This window comes from Felis catus, chromosome F2 (genome assembly GCF_018350175.1).
Source record: "Felis catus isolate Fca126 chromosome F2, F.catus_Fca126_mat1.0, whole genome shotgun sequence".
NCBI lineage: Eukaryota > Metazoa > Chordata > Mammalia > Carnivora > Felidae > Felis > Felis catus.
The window spans coordinates 29,055,026-29,077,498 of NC_058385.1; the positions used below are offsets into that span (position 1 = coordinate 29,055,026).

The following is a 22,473-nucleotide window of genomic DNA, read 5'->3' on the forward strand; positions in this document are numbered from 1 at the left end:
CTGAACTGCCTATGTTACCTGGAACACAGTGATGTGCTTCTTGTTTCAGTGCTTCTTGTCTTTGCGCACACTGGGCTCTTTCTTTCCACTTCTCCCACCTTAGTTCTATGCACCCTTTAAATTCTAGTCCGTGTGCCAGTTCCTGTAGGAAACTGTCTCTGATGCCCGCAAGTTGGTTGTGGTAGTTCTTGAAAGCATAACTCCCTCACTGGACTACACTGAATTATAACTGTTTATGCAGGTTTCCTGTTGGGCCATGCACTAACAGGAGCTCATCTTTGTCTCTAAGCATCTAGTACAAGGTAAAGTAAAGTTAAATAAGGCTTTCACATAAGAAAATTAAAGTACAGAAAAATAAAGGTTAGACTTCAGTGAGAAACCTTAATTAATTACAACAAACTAACTACTTGAATTTACTGGACTTTTAGACTGTTTATATTTTTAGAAGTCTCAGGAAGATGTTTTTACCTAGGATCTCTTAAAAATGAATGAAAGAATGAAAAGACAATTTTCAGGATATGTCATAGCATAAAGCAAGATTTAGCACAATCTTTTAAACCTTCAACATCTATTCCAGTGGCCACCAATCCTTGGAGAACTGAGATTCCTCAAAACGAGTTAAAATAATCTTTAATCCACTATTGTAGTTTGAATATCTATGTATGTATAATTCAATAGTGATGCTGTATGAATATTTATTTGTCTTTATTTTTTTTTTAATGTTACTTATTTTTGAGAGACAGAGACAGAGTGTGAGCAGGAGAGGGGCAGAGAGCGAGGGAGACACAGAATTCGAAGCAGGCTCCAGGCTCTGAGGTATCAGCACAGAGCCCGACACAGGGTTGCAACTCAAGAACTGTGAGACCATGACCTGAGCCCAAGTCGGACACTTAACTGACTGAGCCACACAGGCGCCCCTGTATGAGTATTTCTAAATGTATGTTGATATTAATAAAATATAAACCCATTTAAGCAATAAATAATTCACAGAACCAACATCAAATATATTTTTCCAATCCACGTATTCATACTTCATTGAATAAATACATACTGAGAACTAGTACCTGCCAGTCCAGGTACTGGGGATTCAATAATGAACAAGTTAGATGTGGCTCCTGCCCTCAAGGTGTTTACAGTCTAGTTGGAAAGAGACAACAAACAATAACAAATTGGGTGAGACTTATGAAAGGAAAAACTAGGAGTTATGTTAGAGAAAAATAGGACAGAAGGAAACATATTCCAAGAAGGCTTTTCCAGGAAAGTGACTTTTAGACTAAGATCTAAGGTCTATGAAGCAGCCAGCCAGGAAAGAGGTGAGAGAATAGCATTCCATTCAGATCAGCGTGAGCAAAGGCCCAGCCAAGTAAGAATCTTAAGTGTTTGAGGACATGAAATGAGGTCAGTGTGGGTGCAGCATACTGGGCAATAAGTGAGATGGAGTTGGAGAAGTAGGCAGGAACAGATCATTCAGTATGGGTCATTATAAGATTTCCTTCTAATCACAGTAGGAAAAACTAGACAGGATAGGCTACTCACTGTCTATCTACATTACTAGATACAGTAAGTGCTATCTTATGCTGCATGTAAATAAGCATTTGTGTTTCCAGATACTCAAGTAATATTTCTAAAAATATTTCTTTCAAAATGTAGAAGGAACACTGGCATACTGAACAGTTTCCTAAAATATGGACAATTTCTTCTAACAGATCTAGTCAATTATGCATTGATAGAAACGTGGACCACCACAGTACCCTCCTAAACCAACCTTAAACAAATATCCACAGAATAAAAAGAATTATTGAAATTAGGATCCAAGGGGCAAAATTTTTTTTTTCTTTACCTCTGGGCACACCAAATGGCAACATTCTATCGAGTTCACGATAGTCCAGCCAACTCAAAACGGTTATGAGCTGAGATAGAGCTCATAGAGGAAGCAGATGCATTTAGCCAGGGATGGATGTTGCCGCCTTCATACTTGAATTCCAGAAGATCACTATTCTGTTTGCTAGTCTACGCTTATTCTCATTGTTTATTTTCACATAGCTGAGTTTTTGTGCTTCCAAGGTATTCTCGCATATGAGGGGGAGGCTATGCTTCTATGTCCTTTTGTGTTTGAAGGACAGTCTTAAATTTGAAATAAGAATACGGTGATCATAAACATATACAGTATTTTATGATTTTTTAAATGTTTATTTTATTTTATTTTATTTTATTTTATTTTATTTTATTTTATTTTATTTTATTTTTGAGAGAGAGAGAGAGAAACAGAGCATGAGCAGGGGAGGAGCAGAGAGAGGGAGACATAAAATCTGAAGGAGGCTCCAGGCTCCGAGCTGTCAGCACAGAGCCTGATGCAGGGCTCAAACTCACGAACCGTGAGATCATGACCAGAGCTGAAGTCAGTTAATCAAATGAGCTATCCAGGCGCCCCAGTATTTTATGATTTTTAAGTACCTTTACCAATTTGTGAATGCATGGATCCTATAACTGGAGGCATTTGTCCTCTATAGTACTTTGAGAAGAGATTGAGAAATCAGCTGTCAGTGACTTCCCTGGGGTCTCCAAAGTTTTGGTGATGTAAGCACTTTTCTTCATTGAGTTAAATTTAGGAGGAAAGAAAAATCTGCTGAGTTTGTGTTTTTTATGGCAATAAGCCAATTTTCTTTTCCATATGTTGTTTGCCCTAGGGCACTCATAAGGTACATGGGATTCATTTCCACTGAAGGAGAAGCCTTAGAGCATGGGGGAGAACATGAATGAGACAAGATGGTATGAGTAGCTGTTTACTATGATCTGCAAAAAAATATATAAAAATTAGGACCGAACCATAATTGCACCAAAAACCATAAAATGCCTAGGAATAAATATAACCAAAGAGGTAAAAAATCTATACACTGAGAACTATATAAACCTTATGAAAGAAAATGAAGAAGACACAAAAAAAATGGAAAAAGATTCCATGCTCCTGGATAGGAAGAACAAATATTGTTAAAATGATACTACCCAAAGCAATCTACATATCCAATGCAACCCCTATCAAAGTAACACCAGCATTCTTCACAGAGCTAGAATAAACAATCTTTTTTTTTTTTTAATAATCCTAAAATTTGTATGGAACCAGAAAAGACCCCAAATAGCCAAAGCAATCTTGGAAAAGAAAACCAAAGCAGGAGGCATCACAATCCCAGACTTCAAGCTATACTACAAAGCTGTAATCATCAAGACAGTATGGTACTGGCACAAGAACAGACGCTCAGATCAATGGAACAGAATAGAAAACCCAGAAATGGACCCACAAACGTATGGCCAACTAATCTTTGACAAAGCCGGAAAGAATATCCAATGGAATAAAGACAGTCTCTTCAGCAAGTGGTGCTGAGAAAACTGGACAGCGACATGCAGAAGAATGAACCTGGACCATTTTCTTACACCATACACAAAAATAAACTCAAAATGGATGAAAGACCTCAATGTAAGACAGGAAGCCATCAAAATCCTCGAGGAGAAAGCAGGCAAAAGACCTCTTTGATCTTGCCGGCAGCAACTTCTTACTCAACACGTCTCCAGAGGAAAGGGGAAAAAAAGCAAAAATTAACTATTGGGACCTCATCAAGATAAAAAGCTTCTGCACAGTGAAGGAAACAATCACCAAAACTAAAGGGCAACCGACAGAATGGGAGAAGATATTTGCAAATGACATGTCAGATAAAGGGTTCGTATCCAAAATCTATAAAGAACTTACTACCTCAACACCCAAAAAACAAATAATCCAGTGAAGAAATGGGCAAAGACATGAATAGACACTTCTCCAAGGAAGACATCCAGATGGCCGACTGACACATGAAAAAATGCTCAACATCACTTATCATCAGGGAAATACAAATCAAAACCACAATGAGATACCACCTTACACCTGTCAGAATGGCTAACATTAACAAGTCAGGCAACAACAGATGTTGGCGACGATATGGAGAAAGAGGATCTCTTTTGCATTGTCGGTGGGAATGCAAGCTGGTGCAGCCACTCTGGAAAACAATATGGAGGTTCCTCAAAAAACTAAAAATAGAACTACCCTACGATCCAGCAATTGCACTACCAGGTATTTATCCAAGGGATACAAGTATACTGTTTCAAAGGGGCACATGTACCCGATGTTTATAGCAGCACTATCAACAATAGCCAAAATGTAGAAAAAGCCCAAGTGTCCATCAATGGATAAATGGATAAAGAAGATGTGGTACATATATACAATGGAGTATTACTCGGCAATCAAAAAAAAAATGGGGCACCTGGGTGGCACAGTCAGCTGAGCGTCGGGCTTCGGCTCAGGTCATGATCTCGCTGTCTGTGAGATCAAGCCCTACGTCAGGCTCTGTGCTGTCAGCTCTGTGCTGACGGCTCTGTGCTGTCAGAGCTCTGTGCCTGCTTCAGATTCTCTGTCTCCCTCTCTCTGTCCCTCCCCTGTTCATGCTCTGTCTCTGTCTCTCTCTCTCTCAAAAATAAATACAGATTAAAAAAAAAAAAATGAAATCTTGCCATTTGCAACTACACGGATGGAACTAGAGGGTATTATGCTAAGCAAAATTAGAGAAAAACAAATATCACATGACTTCACTCATATGAGGACTTTAAGACACAGAACAGATGAACACAAGGAAAGGGAAGCAAAAATAATATGAAAACAGGGAGGGGGACAAAACATAAGAGACTCGTAAATATGGAGAACAGAGGGTTATTGGAGGGGTTGTGGGAGGGGGGATAGACTAAATGGGTAAGGGGCATCAAGGAATCTACCCCTGAAATCATTGTTGCACTGTATGCTAACTTAGATGTAAATTAAAAAATAATAATAATAATTAATTTAAAAAAAATTAGGACTGAAGGCTGGGAATTAGGAATGTGCACAAAGTGAGGCTGGCATTCATATAAGCCGGCAGATTTTCTTGATTTGCTGTGCAAAACAGGTTGCTGGAAAGTCAAGGCCAGGAAAGCTTGAAGTACAGGCCCTTACAGAGATCACAATCCATTGGGATTTCAGACAAAGAGGTAACCCAGGGTTTGATTAAGGGCTCTGAAGAGAGAAGAAGAGGGGTGCCTGGCAGGCTCACATGGTAGAGCATGCAACTCTTGATCTCAGGTTAGGAATTTGAGCTTCACATTGGGTGTACAGCTCACTTAAAAATAAAAATAAATAGGGGCATCTGGGTGGCTCAGTCGGTTGAGCGTCCGACTTTGGCTCAGGTCATGATCTTGTGGTCCGTGAGTTCGAGCCCCGCGTCGGGCTCTGTGCTGACAGCTCAGAGCCTGGAGCCTGTTTCGGATTCTGTGTCTCCCTCTCTCTGACCCTCCCCTGTTCATGCTCTGTCTCTCTCTGTCTCAAAAATAAATAAACGTTAAAAAAAATTTTTTTAATAATAAAATAAAAATAAAAATAAAAATAAATAAATGAAGAGAGAAGTAGAGATTACTATGATGGTATAGCGCATAGGAAGGATTTGGGGCCTGTGGGAAGGTAAGCCTCCTAGAGGAAGTCCTTTCTAAGCTGAGATTTAAGTAATCAAGATGGCATTTCAGGCACAGGAGTGGGATGGGTGGGTGAGAATGGGGACCATGGAGGAGGAAGTGTTTATGCAAAATATTGTTAAATTCGAGGTACATTCCAGGAACTGAGTGTAATTCAATATGCTGAAGCACAGTGTGCAGGTGGAGTGGGTAGGGAGTGATTAAGAGCGAGGCTAGAGATATATACCCAATTACAGAGAGCCTTATAGAACAAGGTAAAAATTGATATGGGGGCAATGGGGATCCAATTAGGATTTTAAGGAGAATGATCAATTGAAAAAGAGCAGTTAGGCATCAGTGTGAAGAATGCATTGAAGTGAAAATAGTGAGATTTGATAATTGGTTAGAAGAAGGAGGTGAAGGAAAAGGAAGCCTACCTTTCTCTAGTTTTCTGGTTTTAAAGAGCTGGTGGATGATGTATCAGTTCTCTAGCAGGGAACCAGAGTCAGTTGGGCTACTGTTCTTGGCACTAAGTCATACTATCTCCCTTCTATCACAGATCATGCATGTTGTCTTGAGAGGGAAATTGGGGCAGCCAAAATGCAGTTACGTATTGGGAACCATAGTTGTGATTTGCCAAGTTAGTCCTGTTTTATGCCTATTGTCCTGACATCTCATCTGCTGAAGCATTTTTCTGGAGAAGAGTGTCCTGGTTTGGACCTTACTAATGGGTGACTTCCCTTAGAAAGAAAAATAAGTTAGCTCTTTTCTTGAACACAAATTTTACTAGGGTTGCAGTCATAAGCTAGTGTGTAAAAGGAATGAGTTGGCTAGAATAATATAGTAATGAATAATTCATTATTCATATCACTTATCTGAGTAAAATTACTGTAGGAGACATTCTAAGTTATAACTATCTTGATTGAAAAAAGTTCAAGTACTTGTTGAACCTGCCCATTTGAATTTTCACCCCAACCTGCCATTTTAATTTTTAAATTGTAAGTATAAGTTATTCTAAATATTCCAGAGAGGGTTAATAAACCATAGACATGGCTACAGTACTACACATGTTTTGCAGAGCTTTTTATCACAAAGATATGATTTATTATAGGTAAGATTATTCTCAGGATATAGTTAAGGAAGCCCCATTATATCCTAAAGTAAATAGCTGATTTCAGGGCTACGGGAAAAAAAAAGATCTTCAGGATGTCTGAATTTGGTGAAACTATACTATGGCTCTGTCTTAAAAATTATCTATCTAAATGTTTTTATCTATATACCTCATTTATATATTTATAGCCCATCTCTTTCCAAAAAATATGTAAGATAGCCACAAAAGACTCATCCACCACTAGAAAACATTTTTGCACAGAAGCTGATACGTTTCTAACTGCAAACTCTTTCAAAAGATAACTTATACAGGCTGCCTGGTTATTTCACTTTCAAACAGATTGTATTCCAAAAATGCATTTGAGGGTTGGCTCTTTGGAAGTTGGAATAAATTTTTCTTTCAGAAACACTATGATGGTTGAGTTCCTAGGCAAGTGCACAAAAACCTGGTTAATCTTATATATATACTACTTGCTTGAATTCTGGGTCCTAGAGGCATTACTGAGGACAGCAGAATAAAGAGAGCTTTCCCCCCACTTTCTATATAAAGAGGAAAGTTCTAGAAAATTTGAACTCTATCTTGTTCTCTCCACCTTTTTCTCCCTGTTTCTTTCTCCTCCTGGTGATTCTTCAAGGTCCCAGTGATGTCCCAAGTCCTCACTACTTCCCTCCATTTGGGCCTGTTCCAATTCCTTGAAAATGTCCAATTTCCTAATGATTGCTTTGTTCTTCCTTAATACAACTCCCATGCTTTCAGTGTAGTTGTCTTAACTTCCCATTGAAACATTCTAGTTGTGAATAACTAATTAACTCTGGATATTTGAAGAGCTCTTTTAAAATATGAAGGGAATGTATATTATTTCAAACATTTATGTTTTGGGAGGAAGAGCGTAATGCAATTTAACAACAGGCCTCCAAAGTTTGATTCTTTTTTTTTTCTTAATTTTAAAAAATTTTTCCAAAAACATTTCTTAACATTTATTTATTGGGGGGGGGGGAGGGGCAGAGAGAGGGAGACAGAGGATCTGAAGCAGGCTCCATGCTGTGAGTACAGAGCCCAATGTGGGGGGTCAGCCCATGAACTGTGAGATCATGACTTGAACCGAAATCAAGAGTTGGCCGCTTAACTGACTGAGCTACCCAGGCAGCCCAAAATTTGATTCTTTAAATTCCTACTTTTATTTTTTTTACAATGTTTGCCCTTACTTTTTAACATTTGTTGTTGCCTTTACTTTTTTAAGTGAATGATAGCCATGATGAACATATCATTTTATAAAGTACATTGGTATAATTTTGAAACCTGTTAAGGCATTGTTCTTATTTAACAGGAAGGGAAGACAAGGCTCAGAGAAGCTAAGTAAGTATCTTGCTTAGAATCTCCAGCTCAGGCTGGAAAGGACCCAGGTTCTGAGATTCTGCTTTTGGGCCAGTTCTGCTGCATTCAACTGCCTCTCCAGTTTCCAAAGTTCCCAATATTTCCATGCTGACATTGAAGGTTCTAGCACTATTCGTGAGGGGAAAAGCTTAGAAAGTCAGGGATTTAATGTAGGACTGTCATTCCTTGAAAACCATTTTTTGTCAGACTGTAGATGTGTTTCTTCTTGTAAGAAATAGTCATGTTGCTAATAGCTGACATAAACCTGAGATCTGGTCAGAATAGACGGAGGATGGGGCGCCTGGGTGGCTCAGTTGGGTGAGCGTCCGACTTCAGCTCAGGTCCTGGTCTCACTGTTTGTGAATTCAAGCCCTATATGGGGTCCTGCACTGATAGCTCAGAGCCTGGAGCCTGTTTCAGATTCTGTGACTCCCTCTCTCTCTGACCCTCCTCTGTTCATGCTCTGTCTCTCTCTGTCTCAAAAATAAATAAATGTTAAAAAAAATTAAAAAAAAAAGAATAGACGGAGGAAGGGAGACATCAATAAATGGAAACTTTGCCCATTCAGAGGATATATTTATATTCATATATATATGCATATCAGAGAACATATATCAATATATACTATAATTGTTTTTCAATTTTCCATTACTGATGAGACAAATAATGTAAGCTATGAATGTCAGTATTTAGGAAACATTCAGAGATCGAGAACATACACTTGACCAAATCGTGAAGAAATGAAAAAAAGAAAAGGAGGTACAATCCAAGAGGCCATAATATTAATTGTTGTAATCAGAATTAAAATGAAGCCTGTCAAAATCAAATTTAGAAAGAGTCTGTATCTTTGGAAGAAAGAAAGCCTTATTGACAAGGTCTGATCATGCATTGGAAACTCTTTCCCTATTCCCTAATAACTTGTATGGATTTGTAAAGAGGATTTAGTTTACTTTCTCCTTTGGGGCCAATGTAACTAATCAGCAGTGAAAAAGATTACATAGGAAAACAGACATGCTCAGAAGTCCTAGCCACAGCTTTTGGCATGAAGCACCAAGGAGACCACTGGGACACCCCTTGGGGTGGTTAGAAGCATGAACCCTTGAAAATCTTGTTTTGGTCTGTCTAGTACTACAAGTGCTCTGAAAAAGCAATAGGGAAAGAACAGAAATAATTAACTCTCTCCATATTAAAAAAATTAAAGAGATAAATGAATTTAAAAATAATATTAGACAAACATTTATCAAAGCTTTTCAACAAGGAAAAACTTTTGCAAACCTGAGATCTGGTCAAAATAGACAGATGAAGGGAGACATCTGTGATTAAAGGAACTGTGATTAAAGTAAGTTATTAGACTATTGCCAGCATTAAAAAAAAAAAAAGAGTCAGATGATCTCGTGGGAAAGAAAGTTTTGGGAATGGGGGTGTGAAATGAGGAGAATGAGCTATGGAGGGCTGTGGTGTTTTTTTTTTTTTTTTTTTAATTGCTGATAATCTATCAAACCTAGATAGGAGAAAATCTCATCAATGAAAATGTTAATCCATTTACTTTAAACAAGGCTAGAACTTGAAGTAGGCAGATAGGTTAGGCTTTATCATTATTTGGGAGTGATTGGATATACTTGTAATCCAGAACCTCCTCAAAGAATGCTGAGGTTAAACTGGAGCAAAAGAAGCATTTTTCATTTTGTTTTGGGAGCTAGGGAAACTTGTTTGTCTAGAAGCATACTGGGTCTTACTGAGGTATAGGAAAATACACTAAGATTAATTTACTGTACTACATGTTATTAGTAAAATAAAGATTCTAAAATCAAAGATCTGGGGTACCTGGGTGGTTCAGTCATTTGAGTGTCAGACTCTTGATTTCGGCTCAGGTCATGATCCCAGGTTCCTGGGATCTAGCCCCATGTCAGCATGAAGCCTCCTTAAGATTCTCTCTCTCCTTCTGCCCCTCTCCCCCACTTGCACTCTCTAAAATTTCAAAAGTAAATTTTTTTTAATAAAATAAAAAATAAAATTGAAGACCTATTTGTATGCAATGGTTATTTGTAAAAATCTTTACCCAGTTAATCTGTCATTACCTAGACATAAAAATGCTGTCTCTGTAACCTTAATTCTAGTGCAAAAAATGATTTTGTTCTGATATTCTCTATCAATATACTTTGCTTTTGCCAGCATATAATTCTCATAGTTTGATAAAGGAGCTTCTTTTGTATTTAAAGGATATCTTTGAATAAAAATAATATATAAATTATGTTTTGGATCAATTTATTTTCAAATCCTTTACCTTTAGATTTAAGCTAAGAGCTCAATAATTTTTGAATAAATGAGTTTAAGACCAAGGTGAATTTTTTAGAAGGGCAGATTTAGTTAGCTACGATAGGTGATACAGTACAGATACAAAGAGCATCCCACTGGCAGCAGAGTAAGTCAATATAGTCCTCTTAGTGCAATAAGGCCCAGAGGGGTGTATTAAAACTCAAAAGTCTTTACAGTATTTACTGTACAGGTTTACTAAATTTGTCCAGTTCATTATTTTATAACGTCTCCACAATTTCTATCTCCAAAATATGTCTTAAGTATGTCTACTTCTTGGAGCACCTGGATGGCTCAGTCAGTTGGGCATCAGCTTTGGCTCAGGTCACGATCTCACGGCTTGTGACTTCAAGCCCTGTGTCGGGCTCTGTGCTGACAGGTCGGAGCCTGGAGCCTGCTTCAGATTCTGTGTCTCCTTGTCTTTCTGCCCCTCCCCCACTTGTACTCTGTTTCTCCCTCTCAAAAATAAATAAACATTAAAAAAATATATATTTGTCACAATTTATAATAACTTTGTTTCCTTCTAACTTACTGGTGTTTCTGTCTTTTCCCTCTAGACCCAGGACCACAGACTATGCCCATCTTGTTCTGATGAATGCCCAAGTACCTAACATAGAGCCTGGTGAATTTATGAGAATTCATAAATGAAGAAATTAACAATAACCCTATAACGTGGACAGGCTGTTCAAAGAGGCAAAAATCACTTGCTAATAATCACCCACCAGTGAAGTAGTGACCCAAATAAAAGTTAAGCCTTTATGATTGATAGTTTGGGGTTCAGTGAATGGCTGAATGATAGTTTGGGGTTCATTCACTGAATGGCCACTGGCTGTTTCTTCCTCTTGCCACACACCTTTGTTGAGAAAATTACTTACTAATAGGAAAAAAACTGAGAATAGTCATGGAGCATGAAGAATACACATGATAAATTTGTTATTTTCTATACATGAGCAATGAGTAGACCAAATATAATATCTGCAAAGTATGCAAAAATTAGACTGGAGAAGGCTTTGAACTTCAGGGTAGAAAGTCTAAATTTTATTGGGGAAATAATGAGTAGCCTGTGAAGGGTTCAGAATAGAGAAAGAATATTTACCAAACAGAACTTTTGAATATGCAAAATGTGTGAGGTTAGCATATCATAGGGATATATGGAAGGATACCCTCTAAAGGACATACTGCTATTTGATTATGTGCTTGGTCAAATCACGTCCTTCCTGTACAGTGTCAAGATGATGAAATGAGGAGAGTCCAGAACCAGAGAAGAGGTATCCCTGTTCGAGTCCCATCACTAACTACCTACCAAAGGTTGTCATATATCCTGAGTCTTTCTAACCACTCAGATGAATGGCTTGTGTTAAACAACCTCTAAGCTTCCAATTCTAGCATTGAGGAAAGTGCATAGTGAGCACTAAACACATACTTACCTATTAAGAGAATTAATGAATAAATAAATGGAACCTATAACTACATTTGTCACATTTCAATATTTATAGTTCCTTATAGAAACTTTGACGTTTCAGAAGAGTATGAAGAAGGAAACAAATCACACATAAATCTCTGTTCCTCCCGTTCTCTCTCTTAAAATTAATTAATTAATTAAAAATAAATAAAAAATACAACATAAAATTATATGTGCCCCTATACCATCTTTTTTAAAAACCATCTTAGTACAATCATTTTGTCATATTACTAAAAATTCTTCAGAAGCATGGTTTCTAATATCAGTAAAATAGTGATATACTTTTTTTTTTTAATTTTTACTTATTTTTGAGAGAGAGACTGAGAGAGAGACACAGAGCATGAGCAGGGGAGGGGCAGAGAGAAAGGGAGAAATAGAATCTGAAGCAGGCTCTAGGCTCTGAGCTATCAGCACAGAGCCTGATGTGGGGCACAAACTCACAAACTATGAGATCATAACCCGAGCCAAAGTCCGATGCTTAACTGACTGAGCCACCAGGTGCCCCTGGGTACTCTCTTTTTAAATGAACCAGTACCTGGGGCACCTGAGTGGCTCAGTTGGTTCAGTGTCTGACTCTTGGTGTTGGCTGAGGTCATGACCTCACAGTTGGTAGGATCAAGCCCTACATCCACCTCTGTGCCAACAGCATGCAGCCTGCTTGGGATTCTCTCTCTCCCTCTCTCTCTGCCCCTCTCGGCTGGTGCGCGCACGCTCTCGCTCTCTCTTAAAATAAGTTAAAAAAAAAAAAAAAAAAAGAACCAGTATCTCACTTCATGCCCATCAGTCATCTGAAGTGACCTGTTGAGCATACACTGTGTGTTGTACATGAACACTACCATCAAACTCAGGGCGTTCCCCCCAATTTTATTTTCCTAGTATTTATTACTCATCTTTTTACCCTGGGAAGACATCCTGGACTTTTACAATGTCAGCAGAATTATGTGTTCCCTCCTCTGTATTCCCATTTCACTGTGTTTGTCATTCTATTACTATAACTTTTATATCATAATTAGCCATCTATTTCCTTCTGTTAATTATGGGCTCCCAGAGGGCAGAGACGATTGTTCATCCTTGTGTCCTCAGAGCCTAGGACAGGGCCTGGAACTAAACTGGGTTGGGTTTGGTTTGGTTTAAATCTCAATTTCAATGTATCCTGTCGTATAAATAGCCATCTGTCAGAAATTTTCACCTTTCAGGACTTACCATCGTTTCAGCTCTACATACCTAAAAGTATTAAAACTCCTAGCTCCTCCTACAAGAAAACAAACAAAAACATCCCTACTCCTTCTGTAAGAATATTTCTCCTTGTTATTGGTACCTTATTATCTTGGTCAAGCTTTAAACCTTGAAATTATTTTGACTATACTTGGTTGCTTATTTCCAGTAACAATTTATTCTTTCGACAAATATATGCGGAGTGCTGCTTTAGGCCATGCCTTGTTCTGGGTGCTGGGTCTATAATAGCAAACAGGACAGACATGATTCCTTATCTTTTGGAGCTTACTTTCTAATGGAAGGAGGCAGTTAATAATGAAGCCGAGGAGAAAAATATCAGATAATGGTAAGTGCCTCGTGGAAAATTAGAACAAAATCGTAAGTAGAGGGTAACTACTTTAGGTTGATCATCAGGAAAGGCCTCCCTATAGCATATTTCTCCTGTCTCTCCCCTTTCTTTCTAGTCCTGCCAACAGGCCCTCCTCACTTCATGCCTGCATCAGCATAATAGCTTAATGGATAGGCTTCCTGGCTCCAGAATTAACTCTATATCTTACCACTAAATTGATCTTCTATTTGATTGTTGTGGGAAAGACAGGATAAGATCCATGGAAAATTGTAATTTTCTCCTTTGTTAAGCACACAGATAACAGCCTAAATTACAGAACTCAGATCCAATTTTTACTCACCAAACAAAAAAACTTAATTACTCATTAAGCTAATAAGGCATTAAAATTGGAGAGATCTCTTTGAATTTAGGCTCAGAAACCTATCTGATTAGTACTTAGGGAGAAGGGATTCAGAATTATACCCTGAAGGGAGCAAAGATTGACTCCTTTTTCTTTAACTACTGAGGCCAGACAGAAAAGAACATTCATGGAGCTCCAGCTAGATGCTATGAACTGTACTGTTTTATTATCCTTCTATTACTTAAACCTCAAGATAACCCTCTAAAATAGATATAATTAGTTAACTTGCTTCAAATCTCCACAATTAGCAAGTGGTAGATAGTACAGTGACTAGCACTCAAGTTTGGGTAGAAACCCTAACTTTACAAATTGTTTGGTTATAAGTGATATCCTGAGAAACAAAAACAAGAACTACAAATCAGCTGAAAGAGTGGTACCTAGAATAATTATTTTATTTACATAATAAATGAATAAACAGATGAGAACAGGCAGAAAAATTTATACCCAAAGTAGTCATTTAGGGAAATGGGCAGGGGATAGAATTAACCAAAGTTAAAGATACTTATCTATTCATCAATGCAACAAATAGTCAGATGCTGTGTTCGGCACTAGGGACATTGTTCCTTTCTCTTGAACCTGATGAGCTAGTGGGCCAGTAGATAATAATATATATGTGCTTTGAAACAAAAGCACAGGCTACATTGAGAGTTGGAGACCTGAACTATTCTAGAGGGTCCTTAGCAATTGACATTTAGGTTGGAATCTGAAAAGTAAATTGGAGTTTATCAGGCAAGTAAGCAGGTATTAAGCGTTGAAGACAGAGTGAACATTACATTCTATATTGTACCATTACATCTTAAGGCAGAAAGCATCACAGTATTTGAAAACTGGAAGGGAACCACTTTGGGTGGAACATGAAAAAAGAGAGGGGGACGTAGAGTAAGGGAGATTGTGCAGGGACTTAAAGATTTTGAGCTTTATCCTAAGAGTAATAAGTAGACATTAAAGGGTTTTAAACCAGAGAAGGAAACACCAGATTTGTATTTTAAGAGATCACTATGTCTGCTTGCTGGAAAATAGGAGGGAAATCAATTTGAATGCAGAAAGACTACTAGGGACAGGATGGGTGGGTGGTGTCATTACAATAGCACAGGTGAGACTTGGTAATATATCTCACTGGATCAGAGAGAACTGGGATGGATTCAAGAAGTATTTAGGAGACAGAATAGATAGGACTTGGTGACAGATCGTATTAGCATATGAGAGATAGGAAGGCTTCTGGAATTATTGGCCATATTTTCAAAGTAAGTAAGAAGGTGTTGTTAATTAGTGGCACTGGGACCCCAGATGGAAGAAGAGTGTGGGGAGTGAATACCATAAAGAAGTAAGCAGCTGAAGAATGTTTGGGATGGGCTGTATATTATGCCCACTGTGATAAAGGAAAGTTTGGAACTCATTGGCTGAGAATAGTAATCTCTAATTTCTTTTTCAGAGAGGGGACCCTGGGGCTATGGGACCCTGCCCTCCTGGGGAGAGTGCGGTAGGGGCCAGATTGCTCCTAGTTACAGGTCCCTGGGCTAAGCTTTTTTTTTTTTTTCCATGCCTATTAGTAAAAATAAATTTTTAGTAAGTAGTCCCATAAATTATACTTATAATTCACCAAACATTGGTAATCTCTACATTGATTTATTTTATAGATAAAATAAGTAGAAATAAAAATGATATCAATTTCTTCATATACCCCAATAAATCATAATACTGTGGACGTTAACTCACTCGAGTGTTTTGAAAAACAAGGTATTATTATTTCAGACATATAACTCCTGGAAGAACCAAAGCCACCCTAAATATTTTAATTTAAATAAAAGTAAATTAAATTTTAATTTAATTAAATTGGTGGCCCAGTCAGTTAAGTGTCCAACTCTTGATTTTGGCTCAGGTCATGATCTCACCATTTGTGAGTTCAAGCCCCACTTTGGGCTCTTGTACTGACAGTGTGGAGCCTGCTAGGGATTCTCTCTCCCTCCCTCCTCTTTCTGCCCCTCCCCTGCTCACACACTCTAAATAAATAAATAAATAAATAAATAAATAAACCAACTAACTAAAAAAAACAACCAATCAAACAAACTAGATAACAAAGGAAAGCCTATCAAATACGGGGGTGCCTGGATTGCTCCCTCAGTTGAGCCTCTGACTCTTGATTTCAGCTCAGGTCATGACCCCAGGCTCATGGGATGGAGCCCCATATCAGGCTCTGCACTGATTGTGGAACCTGCTTAAGATTTTCTTTCTTTCCCTCTGCCCCTCTCTCCTGCTCATTCTCTCTAAAACAAAGGGAGAGATAAACAAACAAAAAACCATCAAATACCTTACCCAAACTGAGAGGCTACCACCCTGGAACCCAAATAGCAACTCTAGAAAAGTAACCAATCAAAGACAGGTTGCTCCCAGCAGACACATAACAAACTTCAAATTCACAGGCTACTAAAGTGGAAGTACATGTTTATTAGCTGGCACTGTTTTAGCTGCAAGAGACAGAGATACAAATTTTAACCTGTTGAAGAAAAAAAGGGGAATTAATTAGGAGGGTTCTGGAGTGTTTTATGGGACCTAAAGAGAGTAACATGGTGAATCAAACCCAGGAACTTGAATCACATCAGTCCCTACATTTTCAAGTCTCTGTTCTTTTATATATCTTCTTTCTTCCTTTTATATTAATTACTTTAATTTTCATAACCTATGAAGTAGATACAACTAACATTTCCATTTTATGGATGAGGACGATGACCCTGAGTAGGTTGTTCAAGGTCATAAACTTAAGAAAGTGGCATAGCCAGGATTCAAACCGTAGCCATCTATTGCCAGGGTCCATTAACTTTCTATTATGGAATATTTTAAAGATACACAAAAGTGGAAAAACTAGTACAATTAATCCTATGCATGGACTAATCTCGCTGTGACAATCTAGGATACACACACACACACACACACACAAGGCTATAACAATCATAAACTTATGCTCACTTTGTTTCATATATACCCCTACCAATTACTCCTCATTGGTACTGATTATTTTGAAGGAAATCCCTTAATTTCATTTCATCCATAACTATTTCAGTGCATACCTCTGAAGGAGAAATTTTAACATAATGGCAACATCCGTATTAGTCCTAACAATTAACACTTTCTTGACATCATCAAATATCCAGTCCATATTAAAATTTCTAGTTGTTTCATAACTTTTTTTTTTCTACAGGTGATTAATTTCTATTGGGATCCAAATGGTATCCAAACATTACATTTGATTGCCATATCTCTTAAGTCTCTCCCTCTCTCTCTTTTTTAAGGGCCTATACTTATTTAGATAAGACTTAAATAGTTATATTTGAAGTAGAAATTGACAGATGGCATAAGACATAGAGAACTAAAGTAAAATGGGAATTCCGAAATAACTTTTGGTGACAGTTACCAAGAATAATATTCTCGATCTAAAAAAAAAAAAAAAAAAAAAAAAAAATTACAGGGCACCTGGGTGGCTCAGTCAGTTGAGCATCCAACTCTCAATTTTGGCTCAGGTCATAATTCCAGGGTTGGGGGATTGAGCCCTGTGTTGGGCTCCACATTGAGTGTGGAGTCTGCCTAAGATTCTCTCTCTCTCTCTCTCTCTCTCTCTCTCTCTCTCTCTCTCTCTCTGCCTCTGCCTGTCTCCCCCACCCCACTCATGCTCTCTCTCTCTCATAAAAGAAAAACAAAAATACAGTGGAAGAGTACACGATGCCTATTAACATCCCTTGTAAAAGACAAAGAATTCTTATACCTTGTTGTCTTTGAAAAAGAGAGAGAGAGCATGAATAGGGGAGGGGAGTAGAGGGAGAGAAAGAGAGAGAGAGAATTTTAAGCAGGCTGATATGCTGGAAGTAAGTAATGATCACTGTCCACAGCAGCAGATAAACATAATATGAGCCACATATGTAATTTTAAATGTTATAGTACCCTTATTTGTAAAAAAGTGAAAACAATTTTAATAATATATTTTATTTAACTCAGTATGTCGAAAATACTGTCATTTTGATACTTAACTAAAAATCATTAATGATATATTTTATATTCTTATTTTCATACTAATTTTTCAAAGTCTGGTGTATTTTTTCCACTTATAGCTGGTAGGTGTTACAGTCTGCTTGCCCTGGCCCATGAGAGCTGACTGTGAGCATCTCATCCCATCTACATTTAGGACATTCCACTGGTAGCTCAAAATGGCTATGGTGATAGTATTTACACCACAGCAAACATCACAAAGCAAGGTTTTTTCCACCTCAGAGAGCCAGTTATTAAACACTTAACAGTATACCACTGGTTAAATCACATCTCATTTCGGACCATCCCCATTTCAAGAGCTCAATGACTATGTACAGCTAGCAGATATTGTATCACTTAGCCCATTATGGGGCATGGAGTTGAGTGTAATCTATTCTATCATTTCTTCTCTGCTAATTAGCTAGAATAGTCCTACAGAGAAAAATTTTCCTCGTTAACTTTTTAGTTATCCTAATGTATAGTAAATTCAAGGAAGGCAACATACAGCCTCAATTATTTTCCTTTATTAACTAGTATTCACAATAATGAGTTGATTCCACAGCAAAAGTAACCAATTAGTATTTTTTGGTAGCATTATGAGTTCATAGATTCCAACATATTTGATCGTTTCAATCCACTGCATTTACTATTTTTATTAATGCTCATATTGTCCCATCTTTGGCCACTGGAGGCTTCTTTAAGTTCAGAGCCCACATTTTAGACTGCTAAGCCACCACTAACACCAACCAGACTTTATGTCTTTTAATTTCAACCATTAGAAAGTAATTGACCTTATTTTCTAGATCAAAAGTACAAAAAGCTTGGGATTCATTGACCTAGCTTGTTTCAAGGGCCCGCCACTATGTCCAGCAATGTCACATGGGAACTTGGCAACTCTGTTAGGAATCAAGGGTTAGGCTATCCTAGAAGAACAATCACTTGGTAGACAAAACAATAGAGGTCCACCATCACATATTTAAAAGATTACCCAGAAAATTTTAAAGCACATCATCCTTTTCATGTCATTGATTGGTTGCTTTGTTTATTCATTCAACACATATCTATTAAGAATCTGTGATATTCATGGAACTATTATTCTGACTGTAAAATTTAGTTTTAAAAAAACATAAACCTATGTGAAATTCTTATTTTGTTTTATTTTTATAATTTTTTTTCTTTTTATTTGTTGCTGTTATGCGTTTATTTTTTTTTATTTTCCCTATGTGAAATTCTTGAATCCCTAAAGATGTTTGACTCTATCAAACTGAAAGAGAATGAGTGTTAAAAACATTGATATCCTTTAGAAAGTACTCATAGGCTCTTTAGAAAGTAGCACAGAAGGCATAATTGCACATATGTAAGGAGACAGAGAGCATCTTTTTGTTTCATGTGAGTTCAAGAAAGAGGCACCTTTTACTCAGATCGTCCCTGAGATATGAAAACTAAATTTTACATTAAATGACCTCATTTAAAATTTTCTATGCCAAAATTAAATGGGACAACAAAGAGTTCTAACAGAGCAAGTGTGGCCCCTCCAACTTCTTAGTATCCCCTCAGTGAAATCTCTGAGAGCAATAACATTCATCCAACATCCCTGCTAATCAACTGGAGATTGGGCAGATGAGTATTTTAGTCATGGTCATATGCTTGCATAATCTTCAGTGAGCAAAATATGAAGAACCTATTTTCTAGTAAAAATAGAATGCACAATAACCAAAACATTCAAAGAATGAATTGTTAAAATTCACCAGGTACTCCAAAACAAGCAAAGAGGTACTTTCAGGATTTTCTTTTTAAAAACAAAAATATCAGCAAACGTTTCAAAACTGAAACATAACTGACCTTAAAATTGTAGTTGTCTTGAAAAAAAGAAATATTGTAGTTGTCTTATAATATTTATGGTTTTTTTAATAAACTTGTACATTTGTAGACAATTTAACAAACAAACACAACCATAAAACATGCTAGCAGGGAAAATAATTAACCTGAGGGAATAAATGGGGAAAGTTACCAAGCAAAAGAAAGCCTAGATTCCAAGATCCCTCCAAATAGGAAATTGTTATCCTGTTCATTTTATTTTAGAATCTTGCTTCTTTTTTGTCGGTGGTGGCTACAGGGAAGTCTAGGAGATAATTTAAGGAAAATAAAAATATTATGGATTATATTTAAATTTTTTCATTCAAAATAGAAATAACATTGAGAGAAAAAATGTGTACTTTTAGAACTCAAATGATGTGTTTTATTGAAAACTGTCAACAAAGGAAAGAATACAGTATAACTAGTCATTCTTTTTATTTTTGTAATACTGATGACTCTAATTGTCCTGTGCTTTGAATAACAGTATACATTCCTGCAGATTTTCCTTCTAAGAGGTACCTGTACTTCTCTGGGAAATGTTTTTTCAGTCTAATATTTAGACTTTCATTTACAAGTGTGCTACTTAGCAATTCTGATTTGGTTAGCAACATTTAAATATATTACTTAGTCATTTATGATAATTTAGCACTAAAGATAAATAATCATACTTATTCATATTTGCTATATTCATTTGAATTATAGACTTCAGTGATTTTTAGAGGACTTGAAAGTATAAATGAGAGTTATTCTCCTGGTTTGGTCACTATATTTTATGTTATCAGTACCAATATAATCTGTTGCAAATTCAAGTTGATGATACTATTGCTTCTAATTGTATTCTATTGTATACACTAATAATAATACACTGTCATTTTTTCAGTCAACATCTACAGAAAGATTGCCAGTGTAATAGACTATGTTAGTCTGTTATAGACACAAGAGTAGATATGACATAATGTTCCTTTAGAGAGTTCATAGTGGTGGTGCAGAAAAATCCATACCTAGCCATATTAACATAATGTGATAAGGGGCAAAGATAGGCAGGGGTCTTGGGTATTACAAAGGCACAAAGGTGTGTGTGTGTGGGGGGTAGGTCGGTAGGTAGGTAAAAGACTTTCTAGGAAGAGATGATAACTGAGGTAGGTTTTATGAAAGAATTAATTAAATGATGAGAAAGAAGGAGGGTGCTGCAGACAGAAATAGCGCCACTGCTAGAGAGCAAAGTGAAAGATAAGAAGTAGAGGGAGATGATAAGAGATTAAAATAGAAAGTCAGATGGAGGCCAGATCATAGAATTATTGAATTCCATGTTAAGGAGCTTGAACTCAATCTCACAAACGATGATTCACTGAAATGTTTAAATAGGGAAATGAGGGGCGCATGGGTGGCTCAGTCGGTTGAGCGTCTGACTTCGGCTCAGGTCACGATCTCACGGTTCGGTTCGTGGGTTTGAGCCCCGCGTCGGGCTCTGTGCTGACAGCATAGAGCCTGGAGCCTGCTTCGAATTCTGTGTCTCCCTCTCTCTCTGCTCCTCCCCCACTCATGCTCTGTCTCTCTCTCTCTCTCTCTCCTTCAAAAAATAAATAAAATAGTTTAAATAAATAAATAAATAGGGAAATGAGATAGTAAGCTATAGACAGGGCCAGACCAGAGACTAGAAGTGTAGTTAAGAGGATGTCATAGTATTCAGGATGAGAGCTGATGAGAGCCTGAACTAGGAGAGTGATAGCAGAGTTGGGGTAGGAAAAGGATTCAAGAACTAGTTAGGAGGTAAACTGCATAAGAGTTGGTAATTGATTGAACATGGGACATACAGAAAATGCAAGAGTTAAAGACAATTGTGAAGCATAGCACCACGCCAAGTACAACAGAGAATACAGGAGAATGAATAGGCTTCACAGGAAGTGATGACTTCAATAATTTTAGATTTGAGTGTGAGGTGTAACTGTAGCATACACATAGCAGCCAATCAGCGCTCTGCAGAATGTTTTGACCTATAGCTCTAGACTTGATATCATTACCAAGTGGCAGTTAAAACCATGTCGATGGGTCAAGCAACTCAGAATGTAGTGAGAATTTTTCCCTCTCAACTCACTGTGAAATTGTACTTTTAGAGTGCTTATCTCCACTTTTAACTGTGAACTTTAGATCCAGTACCTATCATGAGTGGATCAATCTACTTGATTCATTATTGATTTATGTATCTTTGAGGTTGTCTTCAGAGTCTAGACATGGAGGCTTATGTTAAGTGAAGAAGCACAAAACAAAACAAAGACAAGCAAAGTATCTAAAATTAAATGTATTGGCAATTCTTCAGGATTATTTCTTACATTCCAGTGGCTCAACAATAACCCCCACCATATTGATTTCTTGTGGAACTTTTAAAGTAGCAGCTGAATTCTTTGATTAGTTGAAAGCAACTCTATTATTTTTGTTGACTTTTAAGTTAAATCAAAACTATTTTCTGTGCAGGCTTCAAGGAAAGAACATGAATAAAACTCTTACAATGACATTTCAGAATCATGTGTGGCAACCATGCAGATTAGCACTGACACACTTTCCAAGAGCTACTAAAGACAGCCTTTATGCAACTGGGCAAAATGAGTGGGTGAATAGTTTTGTGTGTGTGTGTGTGTGTGTGTGTGTGTGTGTGTGTGTGTGTATGTGTGTGTGTTTCATTTTATTTTTTTTTAATTTACATCCAAGTTAGTTAGCATATAGTGCAACAATGATTTCAGGAGTAGATTCCTTAATGCTCCTTACCCATTTAGCCCATCCCCTCTCCCATAGCCCCTCCAGTAACCCTCAGTTTGTTCTCCATATTTAAGAGTCTCTTCTGTTTTGTCCCCCTCCCTGTTTTTGTATTATTTTTG

General features: G+C 37.3%; 1 long non-coding RNA gene across 12 annotated transcripts in view; it reads right to left on the reverse strand.

Moving 5' to 3' along the window:
• LOC102900800 overlaps positions 1 to 22,473 on the reverse strand; it is a 207,721-nt gene that overhangs the window by 168,882 nt on the left and 16,366 nt on the right. Inside the window, exons 5-6 of one of the 12 annotated variants that reach the window (XR_442368.5) lie at positions 19,755 to 19,865; positions 16,152 to 16,220 (exon numbers count right to left, since the gene is read on the reverse strand). The exons of 10 other annotated variants lie outside the window; for them this stretch is intronic. This is a non-coding gene — a long non-coding RNA (uncharacterized LOC102900800). Of the gene's footprint in view, positions 1 to 16,151; positions 16,221 to 19,754; positions 19,866 to 22,473 lie in introns of those variants that run through there. One more of the 12 variants, XR_002151865.2, reaches the window with a different exon arrangement.